Genomic DNA, 15,462 nt, shown 5'->3' with positions numbered 1-15,462 from the left:
CCCAGTTTGGTTGGAGAGCTCGAGGACCGGATCGCAGGGTTCTCCAGCTGGCTCTTAACTACAGTTGCCATGGTGGCTTCCCCACGCTCTACTAGACGGGCTAGAGATTCTGCATCTAAGCCTTGGTTCAATCCTTCTCTTAAAGATCTGAAGCATGATTGCAGCCACGGCCCGTGGAGGGAGTTTCGGTGGGGCAGAGAGGCGGGGCGGGGGAGGGACAGGGTGGGGGGTGCTAAAAACTGGAGTATGGATAATTGAAGGTAAGTAAACAATTTAATAAATCATTTCGTAGCGCACCCTGCATAGCATTTTGAGATGCGAGGCGCGCTACGAAATTAGTTTTATTAATTAAATTGTTTACTTACCTTCAATTATCCATACTCCAGTTTTTAGCAAAACCACCCCACCCTGCCCCTCCCCCGTCCCGCCTCTCCCCCCATCAAAACACCCTCCACGGGACGTGGCTGCATGATTGTAAAACTCTGGAAAGGGCATGGAGGAGGAGTGGCTACTGTCCAGTTGCTAAGAGCAAACTTAGAGATAAGCAGAAGATATATTACCCCGCGATCAAGCTGGCTAAAGAGCAATTTTATTCAGCCCGTATTGAATCTGCCAATGTTAATTCCAGAGAAATCTATGCGATTGTCCAGAGTTTTATGTCTCCTGCGGCCCAAGCAAGTGAGATGCCATCCTCCTCCTCCTAGTGTTATACGCTCTCTGTTTTTTTAAGAAATAAGATCTTGGCTATTCCATAAACCTTTACTCCTTGTAGCATCCACTTGGAGGCCACTCTGGAGTGTCCATTGGTTGATATGGGACACTTACTGTCAGAATTTGGCCAGTGGATCCTTTGGATTGTTTTAAAATCCTTAAAGGTTTAAAATCAGGTTCAACTTCAGACCCTTGCCCTGCGAGGACGTTAGCAGCCGAGGTTGTTAACGAGGAAGTGAATGCCATCATCAATCTCTCCCTTCAGAAAGCAGTGGTCCCTGCGGCTTGGAAGAAGGCCAAGATCTTGCCTCTCCTGAAAAATCAGTCACTTGACCCCCTTTGTCCAGGAAGCTATCGGACAATCTCCCTCCTCCCTGCACAGGCAAAGGTCTGTAAGAAGGCAGTTAATAAACAGCTTACCGACTTTGTGGAAAAGGAGGGACTGCTTCACCCAGCGCAATCCGGGTTACGGCCGTCACACAGCACGGAAACAGTGCTGGTCGAGGTGGCATATGCCATACAGGACTGTCTGGATGCAGGCGGGAGGGCGGAGCCAATCTTGCTCGAGCTCTCAGCCGCGTTCAACACGGTCCCGCATTCTTTGCTCCTGTCACGTTTGGCCAGGATTGGGCTGTCAGGTGCTGTGTGGGGCTGGTTCTGCTCCTTTTTTGGGGGAGGGGGGGTTTGAGCAGATTTGGATTCCTCCTTGCTCCTCCTCTCCTCAGTCAGTTACAACAGGTGTCCCGCAGGGATCTTCCCTTAGTCCCCTTTTATTTAATATCTATATGACTCCCCTGATATACTTAGCAGAGGCGATGGGGCTAAGGTGCTGGCCGATGTGGATGACACCCAGCTGCTTTTCACCTGGGCGAAGGGGTCAGATTCGGTACTCTGGACTCAACACTGCCTGTCATTTATTTTTAAATGGATGGCAGAGGCACAGCTCAAGTGCAATGAGGGGAAATCAGAGATTCTGATTTTTGGCTCATTCCGGCAAATTTCAGAGAACAGCTTTGGGCTCCTGAGTATCCACGTCCTACCTCCACTGGGCAGCCAGCAAAAAATATTGGGGTCTGGTCTGACGAAGACCTCTCTTTCGCTGACCACATCAGGAAGCTGACTGTGGCTGTTTCACTTTACTGAAATCATTTAGAAGTTTTCCCCCCTTTTGCCTCCTGCGGCAAGGAAAACAATCACATGTGCGTTGATCTTGTCCCGGCTGTACAACGCAAATGCCATTTTTGCTGGTATTCCGGCTACCAGCTGAAGAGGTTACAGGTGGTACAGAACACCGCTGCCAGACTACTATTGGGTCTGTCATCCAGGGACAGTGTTCATCTCCAGTTGCGCTTTTTTCACTGGCTGCCTTTGGCAGCCAGGGTGAAATTTAAATTATTGATCATGGCCCACCGCGTGCTTCATGGGCGTGGCCCTCTTTATCTGCAAAAGCACATCTGCTTCTATGCTCCTAATCGTTCCTTGCGCTCTTCGTCCCTATCCCTGGCCCAGGTCCCTCATTTCAAGCGTTAGAGGATAGGGGGTAGCTCCTTTTCAGTCAAAGCAGCAGTTGCCTGGAATGCTCTTCCTCTGGTTCTGCATACTATCCAGGATCCAGGCATATTTAACCCCTCCTATTCTCATGACGAGCTGAGCTTGTCATGAGCCATGGCGCTCCGGTGCTCATGACGAGCTCAGCTCGTCATGGCCCATGGAACGCTCAGGTGCGGGGAGAATTCCCCTGCTGTGCTGAACGTTCCACGGGAGCCAATGCACCTGTGACGAGCTGAGCTCGTCATGAGCACAGGAGCGCCATGCCTCATGACGAGCTGAGCTCGTCATGAGCATGCAGGCGCTGTGCACGCCCCCCTCCCCCCCAGCACAGCGGGGGAATAACCCCTGCAGCGAAGGGGTTAAGAAAAAACTGAAGACCCATCTGTTTATATGAAGCCCTCTGTCGCACCCTATGGTTCTCACGCTGGGACACTCAAAAGTAGCCGGGCGCGTAATAAATTCATATAACATAACATAACATAACATAACAATGGTTATCCCGAAATACATTTTCAAAAGACTGGGAGCACTGATGATATGGTTGGCATGGGCTGGTAAAAACCTGCACGCTAAAATGAACACTCTCACACTACCGTATTCCATGGGGGGCTGGGGGCCCCAAATCTGGAACTCTAATATAGAGCAGCTCGAAGCTCACACACTCATTTTTGGTGTCTTGTCCCGCACACACTCTCACAGCTTCAAGTTGAACAGATTGCAGTTGAACCTGACCCGCTCCCTCGGCGACTGTCCCAACCCCCTAAAAGACTTAATGGAGTGCTGGACTCTATCAATTCGACGGTGCATGCATGGCACGACTTATTAAAGAAACAAGCTGGTACACTATTGCATTCCCCCTCCTGCCAGTGGAGTGGTGTCAGTGGCTCCCAATGAGTGTAGAGAGCAAGGTAGTCCGGTCTCTTAAGGCTATTCAAATCCACACGGTGAGTGACTTGTTTTTTGAGAGGAAGGGTCCGCACTTGGGTCAAGGCCACTACGAATGGTCAAGACCTTACTCCACTCTCACAATTTCATTATTTTAGGGCCCGACATGCTCTGCATGCACTGCTTGGTGACGAACACCAGGAACCTGCGGAGCGCCCCTCCTTCACCTACCTCCTACGCTCGAAGTCTCCGAATAAGCTGGTATCTAGCATCTGATTGTTCACAAGAGTTTAGACGCACACAATATTTTAAGGCTAGTATGCAGTGGCAAACAGATCTTGGTGTAAAGCTAGATGATATTGTTTATGGTTGTGCGGTAAAACAGAAAGTCTCACTTAATGGTAAGCATGGACTAATCCAATCCAATCCAAAAATTCTTCTTTTCGGTCCTTTAGACCATAAAAGATACATTGCATGTTACATTTAAAACATCCATATTAAAAAAAAACACAGTGCAATAGTGAAAACACAATACATAAAAAGATTTCCATATTATTCCAGGTGGATAAGAATTGGAAAAGGCAATTCATAGTTAAAAAACCATGGACTAATACATTCTAAGTTTCTCAATAGGGTGTATTACACTGATATGGCTTAAGAGAATCAGATTGCTGTGAACGCTGTGGTGAAGGTGGGGCGGGTTTTCTTTATGTTGCTTGAAGCATGCTATGTAATAACATTGGTGTCTCCTTTATTCCATCTGATTGCTAAATGAACGATGCAAATTTTGTATTGTGTATCGCTGTGAAATGTTTAATAAAATAAAACATAAAAAGTTCTAGGTTCAATAATACTAATTTAGTTTCACAGATTTTGTAACAGCAGTTGCCCCTGACTGACTTTTTGAGTGCTCACTCCTGTCCTAAGTGACTCAATAAATACATCTCTGGTATTTTGAGCCTTTTTTCTTTCGGTCTCACGCTCATGATACACAGGTGTGCCTGCTGAGAACCAGTGAGGCATGGAGTGAGAGCCCGTGCACCACATGGGCCCTTAACAGTGAGTGTGACTACTAACACCTCAATCAGAGTACACTAGATAGATGGTGGTGGCAGCATTTTAATTCATAGTGGCAGGGCAGACCTTTTTGGGTGGTTGTCCCACTGACCTCACCTGTTAAAATGGTCTACCTAATCTCTTGATATTAGGTTCTTCGCTCCATTCAGTGGATGTTGGCTATGTGTGCGATATCTGTGCAGTAGGAAGCGCTATGAACATGCACATCATAGATAACTGTGGGCATATTAGATTCCATTTTGGATCGCCACAATAAAGAATAAATAGAGTTTGGAGATAGCCTGCCAGACTAGCAATGTTTACTGCTGACACTACTGACGATTGTGGGAGTTCCCACCTTAAAGGGTGCAGGGTCACTGAAGACAGCGTTCTCTTTAGAAGTGCTTTTTGTCAGGACGTGTCTACAGTCTGACCCTATGCTTTTGTTTCTTTCAGGTGGCATCCCCAGCAGGTTGATAGACAGAAGACAGAGTTCCTGATTTAGAGTTTGGTGGATAAGTTAATGTCCATCACAGTGACGGAGTACTTTATCCTTTCACCAAGACGAACATTCCATCCACCAAATTTTGAGTTGTCCGCTGGCCCGGCAGACAACTCCATTGACAGGAACTAGTATCACTGCTGCTCCTGTCAATGCTTGAAAAGTTTGAAAAACGTACCCTCAACCACAACAGCTGGCAGTGCGACTCTCTCTTTTCCTTGCTGCATCTCTGAGACATGGCGACTCGCCCAGCACCAGTCTCTGGCGCCATCTCCACCGCTGTCAGTACTCCAGCTGCCGGCACCCCCTTGCTGCCCACCACTGTCGCAATTGCTGGGTCCCTGGATAGTGCTGTAAAGCACGTGCAGATCGACGGGATGGTTTTGCTGAAAATTATTAAACATTACCAAGAAGAAGGGCAAGGCAGCGAGGTGGTCCAGGGCGTGCTGCTGGGGCTTGTGGTAGAAGACCGAGTTGAAATCACAAATTGTTTTCCGTTCCCTCAACACACCGAAGATGATGCAGACTTTGATGAAGTTCAGTACCAGATGGAAATGATGCGGAGTCTGCGCCACGTGAACATAGACCACCTTCACGTCGGCTGGTACCAGTCCACGTACTACGGCTCCTTCGTCAGCCGCGCGCTCCTGGACTCCCAGTTCAGCTACCAGCATGCAATAGAGGAGTCTGTCGTCCTTATTTATGATCCCATCAAGACTTCTCAAGGATCTCTTTCTCTGAAAGCTTTTAGATTGGCTCCTAAACTGATGGAAATTTGCAAAGAATAGGACTAATCTGCTGAAAGTTTGAAAAAGGCAAATATTGCATTTGAGCACGTTTGAAGAGGTTCCAATTATAATTAAGACTTCACATCTGAATAATGTGCTACTGTGGGATCTGGAGCAGAAATCACCTGTATCTGACAAACATGAGCTATTGAATCTGGCCAGCAGTAATCACCTGAAGAAAAGCCTGCAACTGCTGATGGATAGAGTGGATGAAATGAGCCAGGATATAGTCAAGTTTAACACCTATTTGAGGAACTCCAGCAAACAGCAGCAGCAGAAGCTTCGGTATCAGCAAAGACGTCAGCAAGAAAACATGCAGCGTGTGACTCGGGGAGAGCCTCTCTTGCCAGAGGAAGACATGACTAAACTGTTCAAGCCCCCGCTGCCCCCTCCTCGGATGGACTCGCTGCTCATTGCCGGACACATTAACACCTATTGTCGCAATGTCAAGGAGTTTACTGCACAGAGCCTTGGTAAACTTTTCATGGCTGAAGCTCTTCAAAGTCAAAACAACTAGAGAAAATGGGTGTCCTTTGCAAATAATTCTACCTGATACAAGAAAAATACCATTTGAATTTTGTAGGTCTACTTTGATATTATTTTAACGTGTCTTAAAATAGCACAAACACAATGAAAATAAACTTTTCAAAAGTTTTTTTTTTAATTCAATTCCCAAAGTAGGAGTTTGTTTAAAAAAAAATGTGTGCACACTAATATTTTTTGATTCTCTGTTACCGCTGACTAGATACGCAGCTGTTGTCTACTTGCACATGTTTACATACTATTCTGATAACCACTGTTATTGTCTTGCAATCAGAGAAAAACTGTCAATAAACATATTAAAAAAAAATCCCCTCACAACCTGGGAGTTTTCTCTCCGGGTGTGAGGGTCATTTGGTCTTTCTTTCTTTCACTTAGTGCCAGTTTTTTCCTGCCAGTGAATAAGCCTTGACACTGTCCACCCTAAATAGGCTGGACGGTATAAAAAGCCCTTACTCTGACAGCCACTACTCAGTTGAACTATGAAAGGAGTAATGTGTTGACGAAACCGATGGAACTCAATTGACAGAACACTTACGGTCCACGAGACGGATGAGTCAGGCAAATCTTTAGTTTGGAGGACAGGGTCCCCCATCACATTTGCAATGGAGTACCCTGTCTGATAAACTCTAAATTAGCCCCATAACCCTTTTTATAAGTGTAGAGTTGGTCTTTGACCCTGAGCTGCCATCTTGTTGGACTGGAGATGCTGCTCCTAAAAGGCTGGTGAGTATAAGGTGTGAAGGCTTCTCTCACATTGTGGCTCTGTTTGGGTCTCTGTGAGTAAGAGATTACTAGCTCCACACCTTCTTCCTGCTGTCCCTTGAAGACAGTGTCTCTGGCTATCCTGTCGGGAGATGAATTCAGAAAGTGAAAGGCCCACCTCAAAAAAGTCTTAGACTACACCAGAGGATTACACAGACTATCAGCAATATGAGATAGGAATAGAAATGAAACTCTACATCAAATTCCATGACTTCTCACTGACCACTGCAGGCTACAGCATGTTTGTTTACGGAAAAACATCTGAGATCCAAAACTGGTGTCTTTGACAGCCAACTTTCCAGTCAGGTTGGGCATCATTTGAGAAGCCTGAATCTTTTTGCTGGAGGTACTGAGGCTCAGCCTTGGACGTGGAGCCTGCCTTGCTGCTGACAGAGGGTCTTAAAAGGTGTCTTTGCAAAAGGGGCCTGGTTGTAGGAGAATCCAATCTTGGCTTCCTTGTAGAAGAGTTATCCCAGAGAGAGGAGAGACTTCTCAAGGAACTACAAGTACCAACTGCATTGTCATGTACCATAGGAGAAAAGTACTGCAAGGATCTGTGCTGAGAACCTCCACCAATAGCTACTGAAGCAGCTGTGCAAACTGCAGCAGTTAGACATAGAGAGAATCTCAACCCTCCTTCTCTGGCCTGGGAGAGGTCAGTGGGGTTTCTAATCATTAACCATTTCAGGAGCTCTGACAGTCCAAGACCCTTTCATTAAGCATTCTCCCTCGCAGTTCTCCAGACCGTTTGATTGACTGCAACCATAACTATCAGTTTTTCTGTGCCCAAAAGAACAATGTGTGACATTGCTGGGTGTGTTGCTGTGACCTGTGCCCCCAAGCACCACTGGGTACGAGATATCAGGAATGTAGTCTATGGGGATTCAACTTTAATCCCTCTAAGACTTTCATATTCATTGGCCTGTGTAAAGCTCCTCTTACTCAGCGTATATCTAGTGGGATGCTCTCTTGTTTGGGTGTGGTTTTTGTTTGGGCTTGTGTTCATGGTTTATGGATCTGCAACTTTACCGCTCCCGAACGTGACGCAACGTCGGTATGGGAATGTTGCATTGCAGGTCGCTGGGACTTATTTTGGTATCCTGCGACAACTGCGCAATATTTTTAAATGGCTCCCAACTGAAGCTAGAAAGCCGCTGGTCCAGGGACTGATTGTCAGTAGGCTCGATTATGGAAATGCCATGTTTGCATCCATTAACGAGAATCTGCTGACAAAATTACAAACTATTCAGAACGCGGCGGCGAGACTAGTGCTGGGCCTGCCTCCCAGGTCTGCCTCTAAACCCACCCTTAAGAAATTGCACTGGCTCCCCGTGCGCCAAAGATGTCATTTTAAAATTTTGAGTTTAACCCATAAACTCCTCCATGGTATTGGCCCCTCGTATCTAACAGAAAAATTTGCATGGTATGTCCCGGCCAGAGCTCTTCACTACAGTTCTAAGTTCCTACTGTCCCAGCCAAGAGTTCGGACGTCTAGGCATGGTTGCCGGTCTTTCTCTTATGTGGCTCCTCGGCTATGGAATAAGTTACCTACTCATCTCCTGTCCCTATCTAATCATCTGGAGTTTCGAAGGGGATTGAAAGCGTGGCTTTTTCCTAAATAAAGGTTTCCTTACATGTATCTTCACCCTGGTAGGTCAATGCCTATTTTTCCTGCAGAGCGCCTTGAGACCTCTTTTGGTGATAAGTGCGCTATATAAAAGCATTTGACATTTGACATTTGACATTGCAGCTTCAGAAGATCAATGCACTCCATGGGCTGGTCCTCTGCATTGCATCAGAAGGTAGACAGTCCCTCTGAGTATCAAGCCAGCATAAAGACTGCTATTTACACCTGCTTTATTAAATTGTGCATATATGAAATATAATGGGGTAACCTAGTATTCCTCAGAACCTGGGCGTCTAGAAAATATACTACAACTGGTTCTGTCGGGTGGACAGTTTCTTTACATTGCAAACAATAAATGCAGAGAAAATCAGAATAAAAAGGAAACACACATCTAATGAAGTCAGTCAAAATTAGTATATTATAATATTTACTTTTTGGTTTAATGTTTTCTGCACAAAATCATATGGCTGTCAAGACAAATACTCATAATTGAAAAAGGGGAAAAGGTGACTTATAAGTGAAACAGTGAGCTAGAGGTGACAAGGTGTTATAAGTGAAGACACTATGTACAGTGCTATACGAAACAGTATATAAAATGTTGAAATCAATGGACATCCGTCCCCAAACATATGAATCTCCCTTATCCAATCTATTATTTTATGTGAGAATGAGAACCTAGGGTAAGGATTATCGGGATACGTTGACGTTTGCACCCAGAGTAGTGCAAGGTCACAAAGGGTCTTCTTCAGGACAAAAAGGACAGCCTATCCAAACAAAAAGAATAGAACATTAAGGAAGGTGTGTTTCCATAAATTTGACAAAAAAGGGACTGAAGGTCTGGTGGACCTACCATTTGAAGTGGTATGGGGTACCACTTGGGAAATTTAGGTAACAAGAGTAGGCGTGATCCACTGTCTGGTTGAATTCTGGAAAGGAAAAGAGGGGGAGTTACAGAGGCTGGAGGGGGTCTAGCTCAGGAAGTCAAGTGAAAGTGGAACTTAGATTATCTTTGGGGAGCAAAAACGGGTTTAATCACGGTGCTCCAGGCATAATCCTATTCCGAAGATCAAATATACCCAGGGGAAAATTAAGGGATGGAAATTAGGCAGATCCAAGGCTCAAATCATCAAATGTCTGTGTGACAGAACGTGTTTACTAGAATTCTGAAACACTGAATGCACGTGTTGGTGTTTCCGTGGTTACCAGTGCTTAATTTGTAAAATATTAAGTCCTGGTGCTCAAATTTCTGTAGAAGGCCACACCCACTTCCCTTTCTCCACCTACTTCCTTTATTGGCTCCACCCCAGTCTATTGACTCCACCTGCATCCTCAACTGGCACTGCTGAAAGCTAGATGTAATAACCAATTTGAATTCCTACCTTTGAAATATGATGGTTGACTTGAAACACGTATAGTTGTCAAGCTCCTTTTGACGGACATCTTAATAAAATCAAGGCAAAACCGCAAAAGAGGCTGGCTGTTATGAATTCTAGAAACAAAGATAAAGACTCTAAAGTTATGCTGAAAAGACTATCTACTTCTGTTGTATTTTATGTCTCCCCAGGATTGCTTTTCAAATAACACCCTAAGCTGCTCCGGACCAGTCATTTAGTAAAAGACAACACCACACCTTACACACTTCTCAATGCTTTTGCTCTGAGAATTTGGGGAAATCGCCACTGATATATGTACATTTTTTTGCCAATGGATAAAGGACATTATTGAGCTCAGAGGCACAAGCCCACTATGAAGGCATCTATCACATGAAGAATATATTGGGCTCTGCTAGATGCACAATAAGCACCTCTCTGGCATATGCACAACCTGTAACCAATTTATGCACAACATTCAGCCTGTATTAGGCCAATATGGACAGCTAAAACAACTGATTATACGCATATATTAGATCTAAAAAATGTGCACATATCATAGGCTCATGTCAAATGTTATGTCACAGATATTCCCATAGTATGCAATGCCGCCCTTTTGCATATGCACCGTATGAAAGGCTGTGGTATCTGAAAAGCACACTTTTCAGATGTGCAGATGACTTAAGCATTACAGCGCATATAATGGAGGTCTGCAAACTGGACATATCCGAGTCAGAAATATCCACCTGTGCAGGTTTCTGTTTGGACCACTCACCCTGCACTCACACAGGCACATCACTCTGCGTGCACTCATACAGGCATACCGCTCTGCCTTCACTCATACAGGCACACCGCTCTGCCTTCACTCATACAGGCATACCCCTCATTTTGCAAGCATACAGGCACACCCCTCATTCTGCAAGCATACAGGCACACAGCACTCACCCTGCACTCATCTAGGCACACAGCACTCACCCTGCACTCATACAGGCACACTATATTTTCCTGCACTCATAGAGGCTCACTATTCACCCTACACTCATACAGGCACACATCACTCACCCTTCACTAATTCAGGCACACTACTCACCCTGCAATCATACAGGCACACCACTCAGCCTACACTCATACAGGCACACCCCTCATTTTGCAAACATACAGGCACACCTCTCATTCTGCAAGCATACAGGCACACGCCACTCACCCTGCACTCATCTAGACACACAGCACTCACCCTGAACTCATACAGGCACACTATTCTCCCTGCACTCATACAGGCTCACTACTCACCCTACACTCATACAGGCACACAGCACTCACCCTTCACTGATTCAGGCACACTACTCACCCTGCACTCATACGGGCACAACACTCACCCTGCACTCATACAGGCACACAGGACTAACCCTGGCCTACACTCATACAAGCACACTATTCACCCTGCACTCATACAGGCACACCACTCACCCTGCACTCATACAGGCACACTGCTCACCCTGTGTTACATGTGCCAGAATCGAGCGCAACTTCACGACCACCAGTGTGGGGAAATTACTCCGGTATACGACGGCACTCTGGGACGAACTACATTTCCCTGTATGCATTGCGCGTCACGCACGACGCAGCAAGAATTGCCCATTTAGGACGTCAGGGAACCCGGAACACTGTCGGAAATTCTTCCACCGAGGGTCATCGTTCCCGCGACCTGTCTCCACTAAGGTGAGGGTGCTTGTGGCAACTAACCCTGATTTTCAAGACCGGAGTTCCACGTGTTTACTCCTCCGTTGGTGAGCGTACTTGGAGTTAGCTCTAGCGGAGGAGAAAAACTGTTTATTTTAATCTCGAGCGGCATTGTCGGCCGTTAGATTTCCGTAGGTCCTCCATTGTTGAGCATGCAGGCTTGCAGCTCGTGTGGAAGACAGTTTAGAGCCATTAACTCCCGAGCTGCATTTTCGGCCGTTACACCTCAGGAGGTCCTCCATTGGTGAGCTATAAGTATAGCTCGTGCTGAGGACGGTTTGTTGTGTTCTTGATTGTAGCGGCAATTCTGGCCGTAACATTACTGAAGGTCCTTCGTTGGTGAGCGTGCAGGATTGCAGCTCGTGCGGAGGATTTATTTACTTGCTAATTGGTGCTTACTGTCGAATCTTGATATAGTCCTCTGTTGGTGAGCTATTGGTCTCAGCTTGTGCGGAGGACGGTTCATAGCCTCGTACTTTTTCCACCAGGTATTGTCGGCCAGGGAGGCTCCAAGGAATACCTCTGGTTACTTTTGGTTTTCTTATGTACAATGGAGTTATAAGAATGGTGAAGTAACCCGATATTGCTACGCAGCTCTTTCCCTTCTGTTATTATATTCACTGTCACGTCTTGGGCTATTCTGATTCCAGTTCTAACAGGGGTTCCTTAGGTGATACCTATCTCTGTGACGCGTATTGGAATTCAAGAAGGGTATGTCTGAAACCATTTGATTATCACTGCTCACATGTGGCCTTACATCGTTAGTACTGTTCAGATTTACAGTGTATCTTCTTCTTGCACCTGTTCCCCGCTGCAGATAGAACAACCCACGATACCATCACACAGAAGGCACTTTATAAGAGAAAGATTCCTCTTAAATAAGAACAGTTATTTTTATTTACAGGTATAGAATTGGCTTGTATTAGTTAGACTGTGTAGAACTGTAGAAGTCATATAATGAGGCTATATGATTTCTTGCTTTGTCGTTTCTGATCTCCCTCCCTGCTGTTCCCTTCCTTACCTTCCCTCGCTTGATCCTTCCACTGACCTATGCCATAACGGCTATCTAGGCTTGGTTAGATCAAGAGGTGGACCCCTCTGAGCATCACCCCAATCCTGAGACCCGACACTTAACAGAATTTCAGACCCACGAAATTCCTGTCCTCCCGGTCGGGTGGTGTTGAGAATGACCACTCTTGATGATGTACTAGCTGCATTAGCCACTGTGCAGATAGAATTAGCTGTGTCACGGCAGGAAGTCACAGATTTAAGAATCAGGTTATATGGCATACAGAGGAATCCTTTTAGTGCAGGGACATCTGCCTCAACCCCGCCTAGTACAGTGGTGGTTGAAATGCCTGTTACTATACCCTTGGCTATGCCAGAGCGGTTTTATGGGGATTCCAGCACAGTGCAGGTAGTTTTGACACAGGTTATGTTACACTTTTCGTGCAAGCAAAGGTCCTTCCCCACTAACCAGGCTAGGGTAGCTTTTCTTATATCTTACCTGGCTGGTGATGCAGCACAATGGGCGGTACCACTGGTACACCGAGACGATCCCCTCATGCACGACTGGGAAGCTTTTCGGGCTGAGTTTCTGAAAGTATTTAACAGAAGAGCTGAATCTCATGCTGCAGACAGGGAATTGTTGGAACTTCATCAGGGTAACAAAGACTTGTTGACGTATCTGAATTCCTTTAGGCAACTCGTTACGGAAACCAAGTGGCCCGAAGCCAAACCAGCTGCGCTTTTTCATCAATGTTTAAGAGATGACCTCAAGGATATCATCGCTCAGATCGATCCTCAGCCTGCAACCTGCGAAGATTTGTTCAATCTGGTATTACGCTTAGACCATAGGCTGTGTGAGCGTAAGGGGGAACATAAAAGAAAGGAAAGGCAGGTTCCTTCTTATGGGCATCAGAAATCTTTGGACTCAAGCCATGCCTCCGGATCAGAATGAATGGAAATAGGTACTATCAGAGCCGCCTTAACTAATGCTGAAAAAGATCTTCGCTGCAAACAAGGACTCTGCCTATATTGCGGCAAGAAAGGACATTTTGCCAGGGAATGTTGGTGAAACCAAGAATGAATCGGTTCCGCAATAAAGTGACAACAGCTGCCATGGACATAGTCTTGGAAAACTAGAAAGCTCTAAGAATGGTGAAGGGGTTTCTTGGAGTCATGCATATATCCCTTCTTTATTAAACAAGGATCCAGCAGGAACCAGCCATTTATTCATAGATGTCATGATCTTGATACAAACCGAATGGATCCACATGGATGCCATGGTAGATTCTGGAGCCACTGGCTTTTTTATGGATCTAAGAGAAGGTAAACGAATTGGGGTCAGTCTTGTACTTAAAGACACACCTGAAGAAGTCTACGGGAGGAAACTGGTCACTGGACCCATTGGATACAAGACTGAAAACATCGAAATGCTATACGGACACACGCACAGGGAATCGATCACATTTAACATCATCAACGCCCCGCAATATGGGATCATATTGGGGTTACCCTTACTGCATCAACATAATCCTGAAATCAATTGGGTCACACGTACAGTCATGATGAACTCTCCCTATTGCTGAACACATTGTTCCAGAATCCCTGAACACCCTGCGTCAGCATTAGCATGTGGAATGTATATCGCCACGGCGGCCGAGAAGGAAATACAGTTGCCCCCTGAATACAAGAAGTATGAGGGAGTATTCAACGAAGTGCAGGTGGAAGAACTCCCTCCCCAACGGCAGTATGACTGCCAGATCGACCTTGTTCCAGGTGCAGTTGTGCCAAGCGGGAGACTGTACGCCTTGACAGAACCAGAAAATCTTCACCTCAGAACCTACATGGACAAACTCCTGGAGTTAGGTTTTTTTCACCCATCCAAGTCTTCTGCCGCAACACCGCTTTTTTTTATTCCCAAGGCCAATGGCAAATTAAGAGTGTGTGTGGATTTTAGAGCCCTGATTGCGATAACCGTTAAGAACAGATACCCCTTACCACTAATTAATGTGTCGTTTGAGCAGGTCAAGAAAGCAAACATCTACACTAAGCTGGATCTCAAAGGGGCCTCCCACCTGGTTCATGAGGAGCAGCGATGAATGGAAGACGGCTTTCAAGACAAGATACAGGTTGTTTGAGTATTTGGTAATGCCTTTCGGGTTATGTAAATCCCCTGCGGCATTCCAATACTTTCTCAATGACGTGCTTCGAGAGATACTTTACCACTACATGGTCGTATACATAGACAAAATTCTCATTTATTCAGAGACTGAGTAGATACACATAAAACATGTGGAATCCATTCTGCAAATCCTGCAGAGACACCATTTGTTCTGCAAACAGAGCAAATGTGACTTTTACGTGACCTCAGTGGAATTCTTGGGGGTTATGCATAGTCCATCTGGCCAAGAGATGGCGGAACGCATGATCGTGACTATCAGCGATTGGCCCCCCCTCGGAACGTGTGGGATATGCAATGCTTTATTGGCTTCACCAATTTCTACAGGCGGTTTATCAACCAATTTTCTAAGTTGGTGGCTCCGATAACGCAGCTACTGAGGAAGTCACAGAAGTTTGAATGGAATCCTGTAGCTTATGAGGCTTTCCTCGCCTTGAAATTGGCCTTTGTGACAGCCCCTGTTTGTCACCTCCGGATCCAGAAAAACCGTATGTGGTTGAAGCGGACGCCTCTGAGGTCGCTTTGGGTGCCATGCTGTCCAAAAGACACTCCACCCCAGGGCAATTACATCCTGTGGCATTAATGTTTCGGAAGCTTAATGAGGCTGAACGAAACTACCACATTGCAGAAAAGGAGCTTTTGGCCATCAAGGGCGCCTTTATGGAGTGGAGACACTTTTTGATGTGAGCCAAGCATGTGGTTACGGTATATACCGATCACAGGAACCTACAGTTTATGACTGC

The 15,462-nt window shown here is 45.9% G+C and overlaps 1 pseudogene; it reads left to right on the top strand.

Annotated features, from left to right (window-relative positions):
- The first annotated feature begins 4,911 nt into the window (after positions 1 to 4,911).
- On the top strand, positions 4,912 to 6,117 carry LOC147711681 (eukaryotic translation initiation factor 3 subunit H pseudogene; annotated as a pseudogene).
- The last annotated feature ends 9,345 nt before the right edge of the window (positions 6,118 to 15,462 follow it).

This window comes from Lissotriton vulgaris, chromosome 5 (assembly GCF_964263255.1).
Source record: "Lissotriton vulgaris chromosome 5, aLisVul1.2, whole genome shotgun sequence".
NCBI lineage: Eukaryota > Metazoa > Chordata > Amphibia > Caudata > Salamandridae > Lissotriton > Lissotriton vulgaris.
Note: the sequence above shows the minus strand (reverse complement) of the source record. Positions and strands in the feature narration are given on the sequence as shown.